Below are 14,709 nucleotides of genomic sequence, written 5' to 3'. Positions count from 1 at the left end.
ATGTTCATTGAGTCAATGACCCTATCTAACCATCTCATCCTCTGCCGTCCCCTTCCCAACGTGAGGGTTTTTTTTCCAATGAGTCCTCTCTTCTCATTTGGTGGCCTAAGTATTTGAGCTTCAGCTTTAGTATCTGACCTTCCAATTGTAGCTTATTTTAATAGAATAAAATAAATGATTGTTAATCAAGCCACTGCCTTTCAGGCTTCATTTATGAGCGAACACAGTCACAAAGGCCATTTTTTCCCAACCTTTTCCATGCTGACTTCCCCTTCGACAATAACATAAAAGTCATCCATCGTGTTTTCTCAACCTTTCATAGCTCTGCCTGCTCTCTTCTATAGCGATAAGTGCTTCCTGGTTTCACTTGGAAGAGAATAAATAAATTAATTTACATTCCCTTTGACTTGCTGCTGAAACTTTCCCACCCAATAATTAAAACCTGCTTTCCCCATCTCATGCTCAATTTATTAATTGCCCAGAATCAGACTGATACTCCTTTGACTGACACTGATCAAATAATGAATGACTCCTAACTCATCCTCTGCAATGATTTCTCTGAACTAGCCTCTAGCTTTTTGACTGCAATGTATGTAAGCCTCCAACATCACCTAGACTTTATCTGGAGCCAAAGTCCCCCAACCCAATTTTACAGTGGCTTTGTTTGATTTATCTATACTTAAACATGCAATTATGTGTATTATGCCTTAGGGCAGAGATGGACAATACAGGGATTGTGGGCTGCTTACTTGGGTCCTATCACTTTTTATGTTCTGACCTTTTTTTTTAAAAAAAAGTCAACAAAGATAATTAAAGAGGAAGTTGTTACACTTACAGGTTGTTACAAGTCGGCAGCAAAGTGCCAGTCTTTAGCACCATATTTGTTGGCAGTAATATATTGGACCAGCAATGGCACAGCAGAGACTTTCTGAGAAATGGGTATTTGGTGATGAAGCCAATATTTGGAAGGTATTTTGTGAATAACTGCGGCAGTCATTTTGTGAGTGTGCCTACCTAATGCCTTCACAACTCCAACGGTGGCTTCAGTCCCAAAAGCTGGCCTATTCTTCGTTTAGCACAGGTGAGGCTAGCTGGGCTTATTTAACCAGCATGATTGAAATAAACCATGTCTTCTTGCAATGTACAAACCTAGAGTGTGGAAATCTCCCAGCTTCCAATACCACAGTGAAGTAGCATCCTGGGCAGAATTTAACCAAGTCAGTTGCTAGAACACTTGCCCTTAATACTGTGGAACAAGATTAAATTGCTAAAACCCTACTTAATGAAAAAAGACTTCACTGCTATTGTTGTTGCTGCATGTTATTTACAGGGGTTTTTAATTTCAACAGCTGGAACGTATTTGTCCTTAATTCTATATCAGACATGTCAAACTCACGATGTCACATGACGTCGTGCAACATATTGGTGCTTTTTCGCCATTGCCGGCAATGGAGCGGGCATGGCTTCCCAATGAGGCATCCGGCTCATGGGTCGGCAGTTTGACACCCCTGTTCTACATGGATTTATCGCCGCTTTGGAACTCCTTGGTGTATCCTTGAACAACTGAAACATATGGGCCACATATTTCCCACCAGGTAGACTAATATCTGCCTTGGGTAAAAGCAACTGACAAAATCCAAGTGGAAGTGTCTTCTGGGCAAGGGAATTTGGATTTCCTTGAGCAAAGGATCTCTTTCGGATCACATCAGCTCAAAGAGCTGCATCACAGCCTTAGACACAGAATGGGGGCATTACTAACAACAGCTTCTGTTTGCTTGAATAGCTCTGTCTGAACCTTACAAAAAAGGAAGCAGCAGAAACAGTGACTTTGAGAAACTGGAGGCACAAGGAGGAACTTTCAGCCAAAGGATGGAAGTCTTGCCATTTTAAAATCATGGGGTGCAACATGCAAAGCCATAATTTAAATGAATGGCCTACTTTGGGAAGTCCATAGAATCTTTGACAGTGAGAGTCAAAGTCAAGCTGTAAACATTATAATTTGATTAGTTTATCAATTCTGGATGATCCTGTCTTTAAAAATATGTACTCCTTTGTGGATATGACAGCAATTAGTGTTGCTTTCCCTAAAAAACCCCAGAGTTCTAAAGCTATAATAACTGAAAGAAATCTGATCAATAACAAGGGCATAATTCCATAATTGCTAATGCTATTATAATTCTGTTGAAACAATGCGTATTTCATCTAATGATCCAAATACCGGCATTTGTGTAATTTTACAAGTTGAAAATGTGTATGGAGACAGTGATTAAAGTAAATAAGAACATGGATCTTGGACTATTAAGGCAGAATTGAGCAAACCTTGGTGCCAAATGTTCTAAAGTACATGCTCATCTTACCGTTCTAAAGCTTCAGATCTGTAAGTTATATTGGTCGATTACCCAAGATCACCAATTTGTGTACTTTAATTAGGACCCTGGCCTAAGATGAACAGTTCTCTCGTGATTAGCAATTGGTCTGCCAAGCTTTCATTAATTCTAAACCGCTAAGATGTAATCCGCATGGTTCAAGCTTTGAGCGGCCTCATGGATATTTTTCCAAAATTATATCTCATTACATGAGCCTTGTCTCCTTCTGGAACACTGCTTAACTGGGCATGTTCTGATTGTTTTCTTTGTCATCTGACTTTCTGACGGGTTACTGATCTCCTCTGATATACTGTACATGACATTCAGAACCAAACCAAGGCTTTAATCAAAGTGATGAGGACGTTAAGCATAGCTCGCTATCAAAAGCCAGAGGAAGGCTAACCCTTAGCAGCTGTGTGTTCTTGCAAGTCAGGTGGAATGAATGGATTTAAGACACTCAGGCTGGGCACCCGTGGATGTTTTTAACTCTGACTTCAGAAGTCAGCCTGCAGTGTTCCATAATAATTATCTATATCTATATCTATATCTTTATATTACACACTATATACACATATATACACACACACACATATACACATACACACACACATCCCAAGGGCATAATTGGAATGTAGATTTGGTTTGGTTTTGGCTTAAGGTGATTAATTAGCTCCATCAATTTGGTTTGTAAAGGATGCTTAATGGTTTAGCACAGGGGTCTCCAACCCCCGGTCTATGGACCTGTACCGGGCCACGGCATGCCAGCAACCAGTCCACACAAACAAGCAAAGCCCCCTCTATGGGATGCAGGCAGTATGCAAAACCACGCCCCCTCTAGTCCGTGGAAAAACCTTTCGCCACGGAACTTGTCCCTGGTGCCCAAAAGGTTGGGGACCTCTGGTCTAGCATGTGTGAAATAGGTTGTTGTAATTGGAATTACTGGAGATAACTGGGTTTACCCTTTGTGCTAAACCATGATTGTTTTATCCAGCTCCCATGACTGGGCTGAGCCATCATGTTAACCCATAATTATGATATAAAGGAGAGATGAGTCAAGATGTCAATCAGCAATCCGGTTGCTGCTGCAATTTTTTTTTTGTTTCACTTTCACTTGTGAAGCAACAAGTTGAGGTTTAAAATGAAGATCACGGGCTTTTGATGTTACTTTTCTTTGGTAAAATTAAGAGAGAGCATATATAGCAATCAAAGGAACTGGTGGGTGGATCAATATAATTTCTGCCAGTAAGAGGTATGAGTATTAAAATCACACACAATTTTGCAAACTCTGTCTTGCTAAGCAGGGTGTGGTAAGAAGTCTAGAGACCAAATCCTATGCGAGAAAGTTGAAGAGAAGGAGTCCATTTAGCTTGGAGAACATCTTTGCATGATGCCTGCTTCTTTCTTTCAATGATGGAGCTTAATTGGTAGCTTACGTGCTTTTTACTGGAAAGGTCAATGGAAGAATGGCTAAACCAAGTCATGGGAGTACTCTTTGATGTCCAGAATAGCTTTGTATCTTAAAAGAAAATCGGATAGAGCATTCAAATCAAGCTGGAATCAAACTGGGAACCATTCCTTGGCTACAGCTTAATACATGGATTTGTATCGCATCCAGATTTGAGTTTCTCCATGCACAAGGTCCCTATTTCAATTTTGCAGGATATCTAAATTAGCAGATAATTAGAAACATTAACTTCCCTTGGTGAAAGCCAGCGGGGAAGGTTGTAAATGACAAACATGTGACCCCGGGATGCTGCAACCATTATAAATAAATGCCAGTTACCAAGCCTTCAAATGGTGATTCTAGGGAGACGGAGACAGATGTAAATCTGAAAACTGGTCATAAGGTCAGCTTCCACCATAGCTTCAAATGGCTGCTAAACAAACGGTCTTAAGTTGAGATCTATCTGTACTTTGCTGCTATTTTAACTGACATAATCGCCATCTCTGATTTTTTTAATCTCATTTGTTGTCTTTGGAGATTCTCAATCATCCAGGGCGTGGTTGTCCCAAAGGTGCTTTTTCCAAAAGGCAATTGGACTTCTGTAGTTTTTTTTTTCTTTGAAAACCTTTCACTTCTTATCCAAGAAGCTTCTTCAGTTCTGAACTGAAAACAAACAAACAAAAAAACACAACCCAGGAAAGTCCAATTGTCTTTTGGAAAAAGGATCTTTGGGACAATCTCATTTGTTGGTACTCTCCCCTGTTTTCACACTGTTTTTCTTATTGTTTCAGTTTGAAGATAACATGTTAACTATTGGGGGGAAAATTTCAACAGCGCAATATATTCTTTAATTTCATTCTGCTCAGGAACTCCCTACTCCTGATAAAGTCTGTGTGTAAATATAAATACAGCGTACCCTTCTCTTTTGAGGAATAGAACATCTCACCACCTTCACCCCGGTTTATGAGGAACTGGAGCACATCTGAAGATTTTGGAGAAACCACCAGAAAAATTGGCTCCTCAGCTGGCTGCAGATACAAAAAGACCTCAGCCCACTCCATATCTGATCCCGGGATGTTGTTAAGAATCTATGACCTCCACAGTTTCATTCTTTCAGATGAGAAATGCTACTCAGGATGAAATCTGATTTGTCTGCTTTGGATATATTCCCTCTGCGTCCTTCGCCTTCTCTCCCCGAGCCCTGTAAACTGCCAGGCTTCCTATCGCGGAAGCCTGTGAAGTGTAAAGTGTTGTAGTTAAACTGGCTAGTTTTCACATGTCATCCTGATGTTGAGTGGTTTCAGGAAAACCTGATAGACTCTGACACACCAGGCCGGGAGCAAATGCCGAGCACAGGGCTCTGGTGAGCATGTGAAGAGAGCGTGAAGCAGGAGCATCAGGCTGAACGTAAGGGCAGATTACTGGCTGTCTTCCGTAACTGTCAAGCCGAGTGTTTCCCGGTGTGCCGTTTTCAAAAGTGATAGGATCGGATTATTCTCTGGGTGCTGAGCCAGGCGCAGAGGCTTAGCCGTGGGGAGCCGGCCGAGCATCTGCAAGATCAAACCGGTTACATCTAGAATATCTTAAGTCAGCTTGCCTTTTTTTTCCAGCTGTAAAGGGAGCGGAATTATGAGTCGCCTCGCGTTAAATCAGGTCATAGGTGGAGGATAAGGTTTCAGTCCACCGTTAAAAGTATTGGATCTCAATTCCCATCATCCTCGGCCAGCAGTCTTGCTGAGGATGATGGGAGCTGGACTCCCTCGTTTCCTCTGTGCAGCAAGTGAAAGAAGGTTGTATTGGATGGAGGGAATTGTGTGAGTCTGATAAAGGTGCTGCAATTTTTAATGTTAGGGTTGGCCAATTCGGTTTGACTGCCAAGTTGGTTGTTAAGTTTACCTGCCCATTCTCGTCGCTAAGCCCGTTGGCTGTTAAGTGAGTTGTGCTTAATTTCGTGGCCTTTTTTTTTTTTGCAGTGGTTAAAGGGATTTGCTGGAGTCGTTAACTGAATCACACAGTTGTTTTAAGTGAATCTGGCTTCCGCGTTGGCTTTGCTCGTTAGAAGCTGGCTGGGAAGGTGCAAACGACAATCACGTGACCTTAGGATGCTGCAAACATCATAAATATACCCTAGTTGGCAAACATCTGGATTTTGATCACATGACACTGTGAAGACTCGTTACAAGTCACTTTTTCCTGTGCTGTTGTAACTTTGAACAGTTGCTAAATGGATAGTTATAAATTGAGGTTTACTGTATCTTCTCTAGTGCTCTAAGACAAGCAGACCTCCCCATTCCTATAGAATTATTCCTTTTGCATTCTGTATACCAGGGGTGGGTATAGTTTTATTATATTAGTGTTAGATAAATATGGTATTATTGTAATAGGATGTTTGGGGTATACCATATTTGATCTAGTTTATAATTGCCAATATATAACTGCACTTACTTCTCTTTCTTGGTCCCGATTGAATTTCCTGTCTTTTATCTCTCTTTTTACTATTTAATGTTACTGGTCATTGACTAAATAAATAAATCCTGCATATATGCAGCTAAAACGAATGGAATCCACTGACAGAATCTTTCCTGGTGGATAGTGTTGGATGAATAAAAATTAGTTGGATGGCCAACTTTTGAAAAGATACCACATGCTGAAGTCTCTCCAAATACTTTGTTATGTGGAATGTGAATAGGTAGTTATAGATAATTTGACATGCTGGAGGTATAATACTCACAAAATTTCTATGATGTGTTTTCCATTGAGTCTCAAAAAACAGCTCCATGATTCCAAATGGGATTTGCCTCTGCACTTTCAGCCAATGGTTGAACCTCCTTGTGCATACTGAAATCACATTTTGCCTTGTTTAAGCAATGCAGAAAACCTCCCAGGTGCCTTGGAAAAAAGATAAGAGAATTAAAAGGAAAATATGTCGAAAGAAGCAATTGGTGCCTATTTTTCAGAATGCTTGCAAGAAGCAGCCAAACAATCACAAGCTGCTCACCTCATCTTCATAATGGGCTGAGAACAAACATCAATTTATTGGCTAACAAACTTTTTTTGCCATCAAAGTTAGCTGGCATTTGATTTATTGATCTGAGGTATGCTTCAAGAAATGTTCAACTTCAATGAAGGAGTGAAATCTGCATTTCTGGCTGTTCAGCATTGTTCCTAATCATTACGCTCCACCTGAATTTAACTTGAGCTGGCTGAGTTTCTAGGTTAGACCAGGTCTGCCCTCATGTGTTGCCCTCCATTCTGTGTTTTAATCAAGTTTACATGACTGGAATTCAGTGTGAATTATTTTAGGTTCATACATTGATGCTCAAGAATTATGTGGCTAGTTCTTAGCTGAGGGTATTAGATGAATTCAACTCAACCACTGCAGTTGCTTATGGATTTACCATGTTATGAGAATGCAGCCAGTTTTTGATGATGATGATTTAAATGATTTGGTATTGACTCTGAAGGCATCTGAACTTTTAATGATGAGGACAGCAGGACTAAATAGCAAATCTTAAATCCAGATTACCTGAAACACAACAACACTGTAAACTTAGTTATCTTGCAAAAATCCCTCTTTAAATCGTGCCAAAGCAATTATTGAAAAAGATTGAGGTAACCCATTATAACCACAGTTTACAAAAAAAAAAATGAGAACAGGCTGGGATCGTATATCAAGCCAAGCTGATCAGCTTATAACTTAGTTGAAATGTGTGAGCCCAGGCATACAGTTGTTTCCAGGATTATCATGTTTATTTTGATCAGTGACCAGATAACTCGCAACATACAACTGCTTCAAGATGGCTCAAGGTTGCAACTGCTGCTCCCTTGAGCAACTTTTAAGGTGTGTCCTGTTCTTTAAAAACAACAGAGAGAGAATGACGGTATTAGTTAATGAGTATGTAACAACATTCTGCTTAATTCTCAATCCTATCCTTCTGAAGCTGGATTATTATTTTTTTTACCACAGTGATTTTTATGCTTGTTGTAGACAATATAGGAGAACCGTGCTAGACTACTGTGGCAGGAAATCCAGAATCTGATAAAACCTTTTCTGATTAACACATTTTATTAAAAGGCATAAGTTTTAGAGAGCAGCAGCGGTTGTAAAAGAGATTCTCCTTCATATGGCTGATTTTTATAGTAATTTTAAAGTATTTACCTTCAAAGCGGCGGTTTTCAAGCAGAGTGCTTGCTTTTAGTGTGCCATGAGGTTTTTCTCTTATTCCTGAAATTCTAAGTGTATAACTTAATAAAACTGTATAACTCCCCCTGGAACCACGTCTGATACATTTAAAAATGTGTACCTATGATTAATAACTTTTGGCGAGCGACAGAACTAGAGTTTTATTCAGTAACCTGCAGAGGATTCAAAACGGCTGAAGAATCTGGCTCAAATGTAATAACTATAGAAAGTCACCGCCATCTACAGCCCACAACCAGAATCACAATTAAAGGAAAGAATAAAATAGTGTAAAGAATGAACCTTACCATCCAAAGCGTATTTGCGTAGAAACAGTCAATTTCTTTGCTTCTGAATACATCTAGTAAACTGACTTAGGACCATGGCGTGTTTAATACAACTGAAGTTGCATATCACGCTAAAACATAATCTGATTCCCACACTGTCATACGCTTTAAATAATGGATTAGAAACCGTAATTTTTTTCTTTTTCTTTATTTCCTGCCTTTATTTTGACAAATAACTCAAGTTGTCTAACATGCCTAAAATTTCTTCCTCCTCCTCTTTTCCCCCCGTAATAACTACCCCGTGAGATGTGTTGGGCTAAGAGAGTTTGGCCCAGAGACACCCTGCTGGTTGTCACATCTGAAGGGGAACTAGAACTCACAGTCTCCCGTTTTCTAGCCTGGTGCCTTAACCGCTAGATCACGGGTGTCAAACTTGATTGTGTGACTTATCGAGATGTTTTTTGCCTTTGCGTAGCTGGGGTCGGCGTGGCCTGCGTGTGACGTTCGACACCCCTGCACTAGATCAAACTGGCTGCATGGTTGTGTCACACCATATGCTAAGCCTCAGAAGAAATCAATTGTGTTTTTGTGGTATGAATTTAGTTTGGTGTGTCATTTAAATTACTGGGCTAGGACTGAGAAGTAGCTGGTGGAAACCAAAGATATTCATGAAATAGGGTTAGGGTCTTTACAACCCACTAAATCAGACGGAGTTTTGTTTGGTTGTGCAAGTAAACCCACCATCACTTCCTTAATAGGTCATGGCTTAAAGCGATGTATGAGCACCATGTAGCAGTTAGCTAGTTCTACTTGAAAAGGCTATCATAAAGGTGGGGGGAAACCAGGATGAAGGAACCATATTTACTATTTTTTTTTTTTACTATTTTCAGCTTCTAGAGTCAGCTGACTCAGGAATTCTGGGAGTTGAAGTCCATGAGTCATAAAAGAGCCGAGGTTGCCTACCCCTGTTCTAGAGGAAAGCCAGGATACAAATGTAAGAAAATATATAGGTAATTAAAAATGGCTAGGCCATGAGGCATAACTTGGCTAAAGCTGCAGAATGTGATTTTATTAAAATTAAGGAATTTCCATTTGAGGAACCAGCTATAAGGTCTGTCAATAACCCTATTTTTATGATTTTTTTGATTATGTCCATTAAATGTGATGATAATACTATTGATGTCAAAAGCAAGAAGCTAAATACGTTACTCATTCTTTTTACTCCAATCGGTGTTATAAACTCATTGCCCTAAAACTATTCTTTGATATATTTAAAGAAAATCTAAAATCTTCCCTTTCAGATTCTCCAAATATTTCCCCGTCTCCATTTCTTTCTTGGTTTTGCTAAACCTTAGTGCCTTATACATTTCTTTTAAGCAGTGTGTCTTCTTCAGAAGAATAGCAGATTTGTGCATAAACACCAAAGGTTAATTACGAGCCTATTTAAAGAAAGTTAGCCCGCTAATATCAACCTAATTTTGACTGATAATCCTATTCTGCCTGAGTGTTTGCTTTGCCTCTTTAAATATTCTTTTTATGGGCCTCTGTTAACCAAACGTTTTTGTGGCACAGCTCCATATTTAACATCTATGAGTCATCATACCTTTCCTGTTGCCTCACCAGCAGATTTATCTGATGGTTCCCAGATTCACGCCATTCTTGAAAGTTCCTTCCAAGTTTTTCTGAAAGCAAGTAGCATCTCTGCCTTTCTGTATTAGTCAAACAAGAGACATGAATACTTACGATCGACCAAGTTGATTTAAAAAAAAAATCCATCCTGGATTGATGATTGAAACTAAAACTATTGCTCCTTCAGAGCTCAGATCAGAACAGAGGAATAGACATTTATTGGTTGATGTGTGCGATCATCAACTCATTGTCAACTCTTAGTGACCGTATATTTTCTCTATGGTAATCTAACCCTGACTTGGTCTTTGAAGTCTTTCAATCACCTGAACACAACACAACACAACACAACACAACACAAACTCTGTTTAAAAAGAGAAAAGAGCCAATTTTCCCTAAGGAGTTTGCCTGCATGCTGCAAGAGCTCAGTGGAACTTATTTCTGATTAGACATGCATAAATTGGCAAGTATATATTTTTAAGACCTTGTTCTTAATAATATTTGAGCTCAGTGCAATAATTGTTCCATTAGCTTATATCCATATAGTTGACTTTGGTCATTGACCAGGCTTATGTAACGATTGATTGATTGATTGATTGATTATGGGCCTTCACATTCTCTTTAACTGCTAGCAACCACAATGATATCCCTAACATGGTCTTTCAGGTCTTCCAACCATGCACTCTTCACCGCTGCAAGACTCTTAACTTGCTGTTGGTTGTCCTCTTCTATTTCCTTTCACCGTTCCCAGCATTATGGTCTTCTCCAGAGAGCTGGGTAATGTATCCAAAATTGGGTCATCTGAGCCTGATCATTTCTGCCTCGAGGGAGAATTTTAGGTTGATTTGTTCAATGATCCCTCAGCTTGTATTCTTGGCCATCCATGCTATTCTCAGGAGTGTTCTTCAACGCCAAACTTTAAAAGCATCAGTACTCTTCCTATCATGGAGGTGGCCAAACTTGGGGTCAAATCTTTCCAAGTTTTTCTTTTTTAAATATCTCTTTAAACATGTTCATCATTATTTTACTTTTATTTCAGCTGCCAGATTTTCCACTGGGTCTCAAAGCAACCTTAAGATATCATGTAATTTTGAAGCCTTTTTTATAATTATTATTGTTGTTGTTGTTAGGACTTTACCTGTCTAGAAACAGAGAGGCTGGACATACATTTTCTATATAAGGGGATAAGTTAAAGCAAAATAGAGTGCGTGGGTGGGTGGATTAAAAATGGCACAGTGGTAATCTAGCTCCTTAAAGGTTTTCTTCCTCTGTGTGTCATGCAAAGAGAAATCAGTCTGCACAGCTGCAGAGTTTACACTCAGATTTATTTCATGCTCCTTTCTTTGGTTAAAGTATTCCGATGCTGGCTGTAGAACACTGTTGTGACAATTCATGGAAAACATTTCGAAGTAATATATCAGTTATGATTGCAGGTCATCCACTGAGAAATGTATGCCACCATCCACTCAACAAATTACATATACTCTCAAGTATGGAATATGTGGGCAAAGTCCATGGTTAAGACCAACATTGTATTCATGCCACAATGCATATGTTGGGACTGGCTGTGGGTCCTATGATCCCAGCCATTTTGTTGCATAAGCCAAAATTGATAGCTTTTGTGATGCTAAATCCAATTAAACAAATTAACACTCGTCTGAAATAATACAGGGTCTCCTGCTTGAGTAGGGGTTGAACTAGAAGACCCCCCCAAGCTCCCTTCCAACTTATTATTCTATGTACTAGTTAAAGTAACATTTAATTATTTTCATACAGTAAACATTTGGAGCAATCCATGAGCAACCAGAAATTTCATGTAGGGATCCATGAGCCGAAGAATTTGGTTTGCTTTAATGCAGGGGTCCCCAACCTTGGCAACTTTTAAGACCTGTGGACTTCAACTCCCAGAATTCCCCAGCTAGCCCTGCTTTCATGGATTTTAGAGGGGACGTTTCCGCGTCTTAGCCTTATCTTTGCAAGGACCAACGTGGTACTTTTCCCTCAGCATCCTTTCCTTGCAAAGAAGACTTTTTGGCAGAAAGCGCACGTAGATTTCTGCAGCCAAATGTACAGGGCGGGAACATCCACTTGACTGTTCCTACTAGCGGGTTTTGCAGTTGAAAACTTACGCATACTTCAAGAACATGTTTATTTAATTTACTGTAGCCTTCTCCTGACCTAGAGGCAAACAAAAGACTTGGCTGCAGAAACTGCGATTGAGGTTACTTCCCTCTTTGTAAAACTCGGCTGGCAAAAATGGCAGTTTGTTTTTTTCAGCTATTACATATGCATTTACATACCGTCGGTGGATATTTACTAACCGCCCCCTCCAGAGTCAGACCTACTGTGGCTTACTGCTTTTTATTTACTGCCTTAAGGTTTTAAATAATTTAACGGGGGCTGCCTAAAATTTAGGAGATGAGCACTGAAGATTAGAACTAATTCAATGGACCGATTATAGCAGGAGAAATCCCAACTGTTCAGCAACAGGTTTATAATCCAGATGTTATATGCTCACTCCAATGTAGCACACAGATGATAGGCAAGGTGTGCAGGATTGCCCTAGTCAGACAATGCCTGGCTACGACTGATTCTGTGCCATCATGAAAACAAACTACAGGACACAGAACCCACTAATGGGTAAACGTGCGGTAGGAATTCTGCCTAAAGCTAAATAAACTGTGATTTATATGGAAAACAGATCAGGTGTCAGTCCGGTATTCAGCCGAGTTGAACCCAAAGCATTGTTGGCTTAGCTGATCACCTCCAGGACCTCCACGCTCCTCCGGCAAATAGAATAATAACTTTACTGTCACTTTGAATGTACACTAATCGGCATACCTTGAAATGAAATTTCGTTGCATTCAGCTCTCAAAGGGTCACCACCTCCGATATACACTACATAAATATGCCAAAAATAAACACAGAATTATGCATATACCCACATTGTATTATATGACAGAGAAGCAACACAGTCTAATTCAGGTTATGTATACACGTGCATGGTGAGAAAAACGAATCTTGCGAGTTTACCAGACAGATGGTATTTATTTTTATTTTTTATTTATTTATTTTAATTCCATTTATATCCCGCCCTTCTCCGAAGACTCAGGGTGGCATACAAGCTTAGCAGTAGCCTTCATTCTATGTATATGCCTGCTTATTATTTATTTTATTTTTATTTATTTTAATTCCATTTATATCCCGCCCTTCTCCGAAGACTCAGGGCGGCTTACAAACTTAGCAGTAGCCTTCATTCTATGTATCTGCCTGCTTATTAGGGCTTTCACACACACACCCAAGCGGCATTATTACAAAGTCAGCTTAATTGCCCCCAACAATCTGGGTCCTCATTTGACCTACCTCGGAAGGATGGAAGGCTGAGTCAACCTTGAGCCTGGTGGGACTCGAACCTGCACTAATTGCAGGCAGCTGGTGTTACTTAAGGAGGCATTAGCCCACTGCTCCACCAAGGCTCTTATATAGGGCAGAGGTGCCCCAATCCCAGGTCCGTGGACCAGTACCGGGCCAGGGCATGCCGGCAACCAGTCCACACAAACAAGCAAAGCCCCATCTGCGGGATGCAGGCAGTACACAAAACCAGGCATCCTCCGGTCCACGGAAAAACCTCTCTCCACGGAACCGGCCCCTGGTGCCCCGAAAGGTTGGGGGCCTCTGATGATGATGATAACTTTATTATCACTTTAAATGTACATCAATCGGCATACATCCAAATGAAATTTCGTTGCATACAGCTCTCAAAGGGTCACCACCTCCGATATATACTCCTTGTTCGGGCCCCGCTCAAATTTCACATTGTCCATTTTAGTCTCTAGGGAGTGAACGATGGCAAACAGGACAGATGGACATGGGGCTCCATGTGGATTAGCCCTCTGGCATAGGGAACAAAGCTATTACAGAATCCGGTGGTCCTGCTAGAAATACTTCAGAAACACTTCGAAACCTGCTCCCAGAGGGGAACGACGGAAACAGACCATACAGTGGGCGCGTGGGAGGTCTCTTAACAACGCTTTGAGCTCTAAGCACATATAATGTTAGATGTTTTGTGCCAGCCATGGCAGTTCCCCAAAAAGGTCATCAGATGGGAGCAAAGAGGCTTCTTTGCTCCCACTGGTGGGTCAGGGGTCCCTGGCCCCTGCAGCCCCATTGGCGAGAGAGTTTTATGGTTAGGGAGGGGCTGAGACCCCACATAAATACCTCTGCTCAAGGGGCTGCTCTTTGTCTAGTCTAGTCTGACCTTGCTATGATTGCTTGCTCTCTGTTCTCTCTTCTGCTAGCATACAATCCAGGCATGGAGGCCTCCATGCCAGGAAACTCTTTCTATTTACTTTATCGTTAAATAAAGCTTCATCTGATTGCATCTCCGCGTTATGCCTTTCACTTGGAAGCACCTTAACATCCATCGACCTCGTGAGACCATCTCACAATATATTTCTTGCCACGGGCACCTATTCCTAGGGGAGAGGCTATCGGGACGGCCCGCCCACGCTCTTGCACTCGGGTAAGGCGGTGCACCCGCTCACGCGCCCGCGACTACCTCCTGTCTCCCCTTTCCGACGTGCAGCTTCCCCGCCGGCCGCTCCATTCCCTCCCTCCCTCCCTCCTCTCTCCCCGCGCGGTCTCTAAGCGATCACAGAACGTGGGCGTCCCCGAGGGAGCTTTTCTTGTTTGCATAGTTTTCCGCGGATGGGCCAATAGGCGGGCGAGCAGCCCTCCCTGCATTTGCATAGTGGTCGTCGCGGGCCAATGGGCGGGCAGGTTTGGAGCGTGTTTGGAAGGCGGCGT

The 14,709-nt window shown here is 41.1% G+C and overlaps 2 long non-coding RNA genes across 3 annotated transcripts in view; both read right to left on the bottom strand.

Moving 5' to 3' along the window:
- Positions 1 to 14,709, bottom strand: part of LOC310645575 — a 590,514-nt gene that overhangs the window by 144,890 nt on the left and 430,915 nt on the right. The gene's annotated exons all lie outside the window — the stretch shown is intronic.
- Positions 9,913 to 14,521, bottom strand: LOC310645578. The gene is made up of 3 exons (XR_014493534.1): positions 14,462 to 14,521; positions 12,745 to 12,801; positions 9,913 to 9,986 (listed from the first exon to the last, which is right to left on the bottom strand). It is a non-coding gene; the product is annotated as an uncharacterized lncRNA (long non-coding RNA).

Source organism: Vipera ursinii (assembly GCF_947247035.1).
Source record: "Vipera ursinii genome assembly, chromosome: 11".
In the NCBI taxonomy this organism is placed as follows: Eukaryota; Metazoa; Chordata; class Lepidosauria; order Squamata; family Viperidae; genus Vipera; species Vipera ursinii.
Note: the sequence above shows the minus strand (reverse complement) of the source record. Positions and strands in the feature narration are given on the sequence as shown.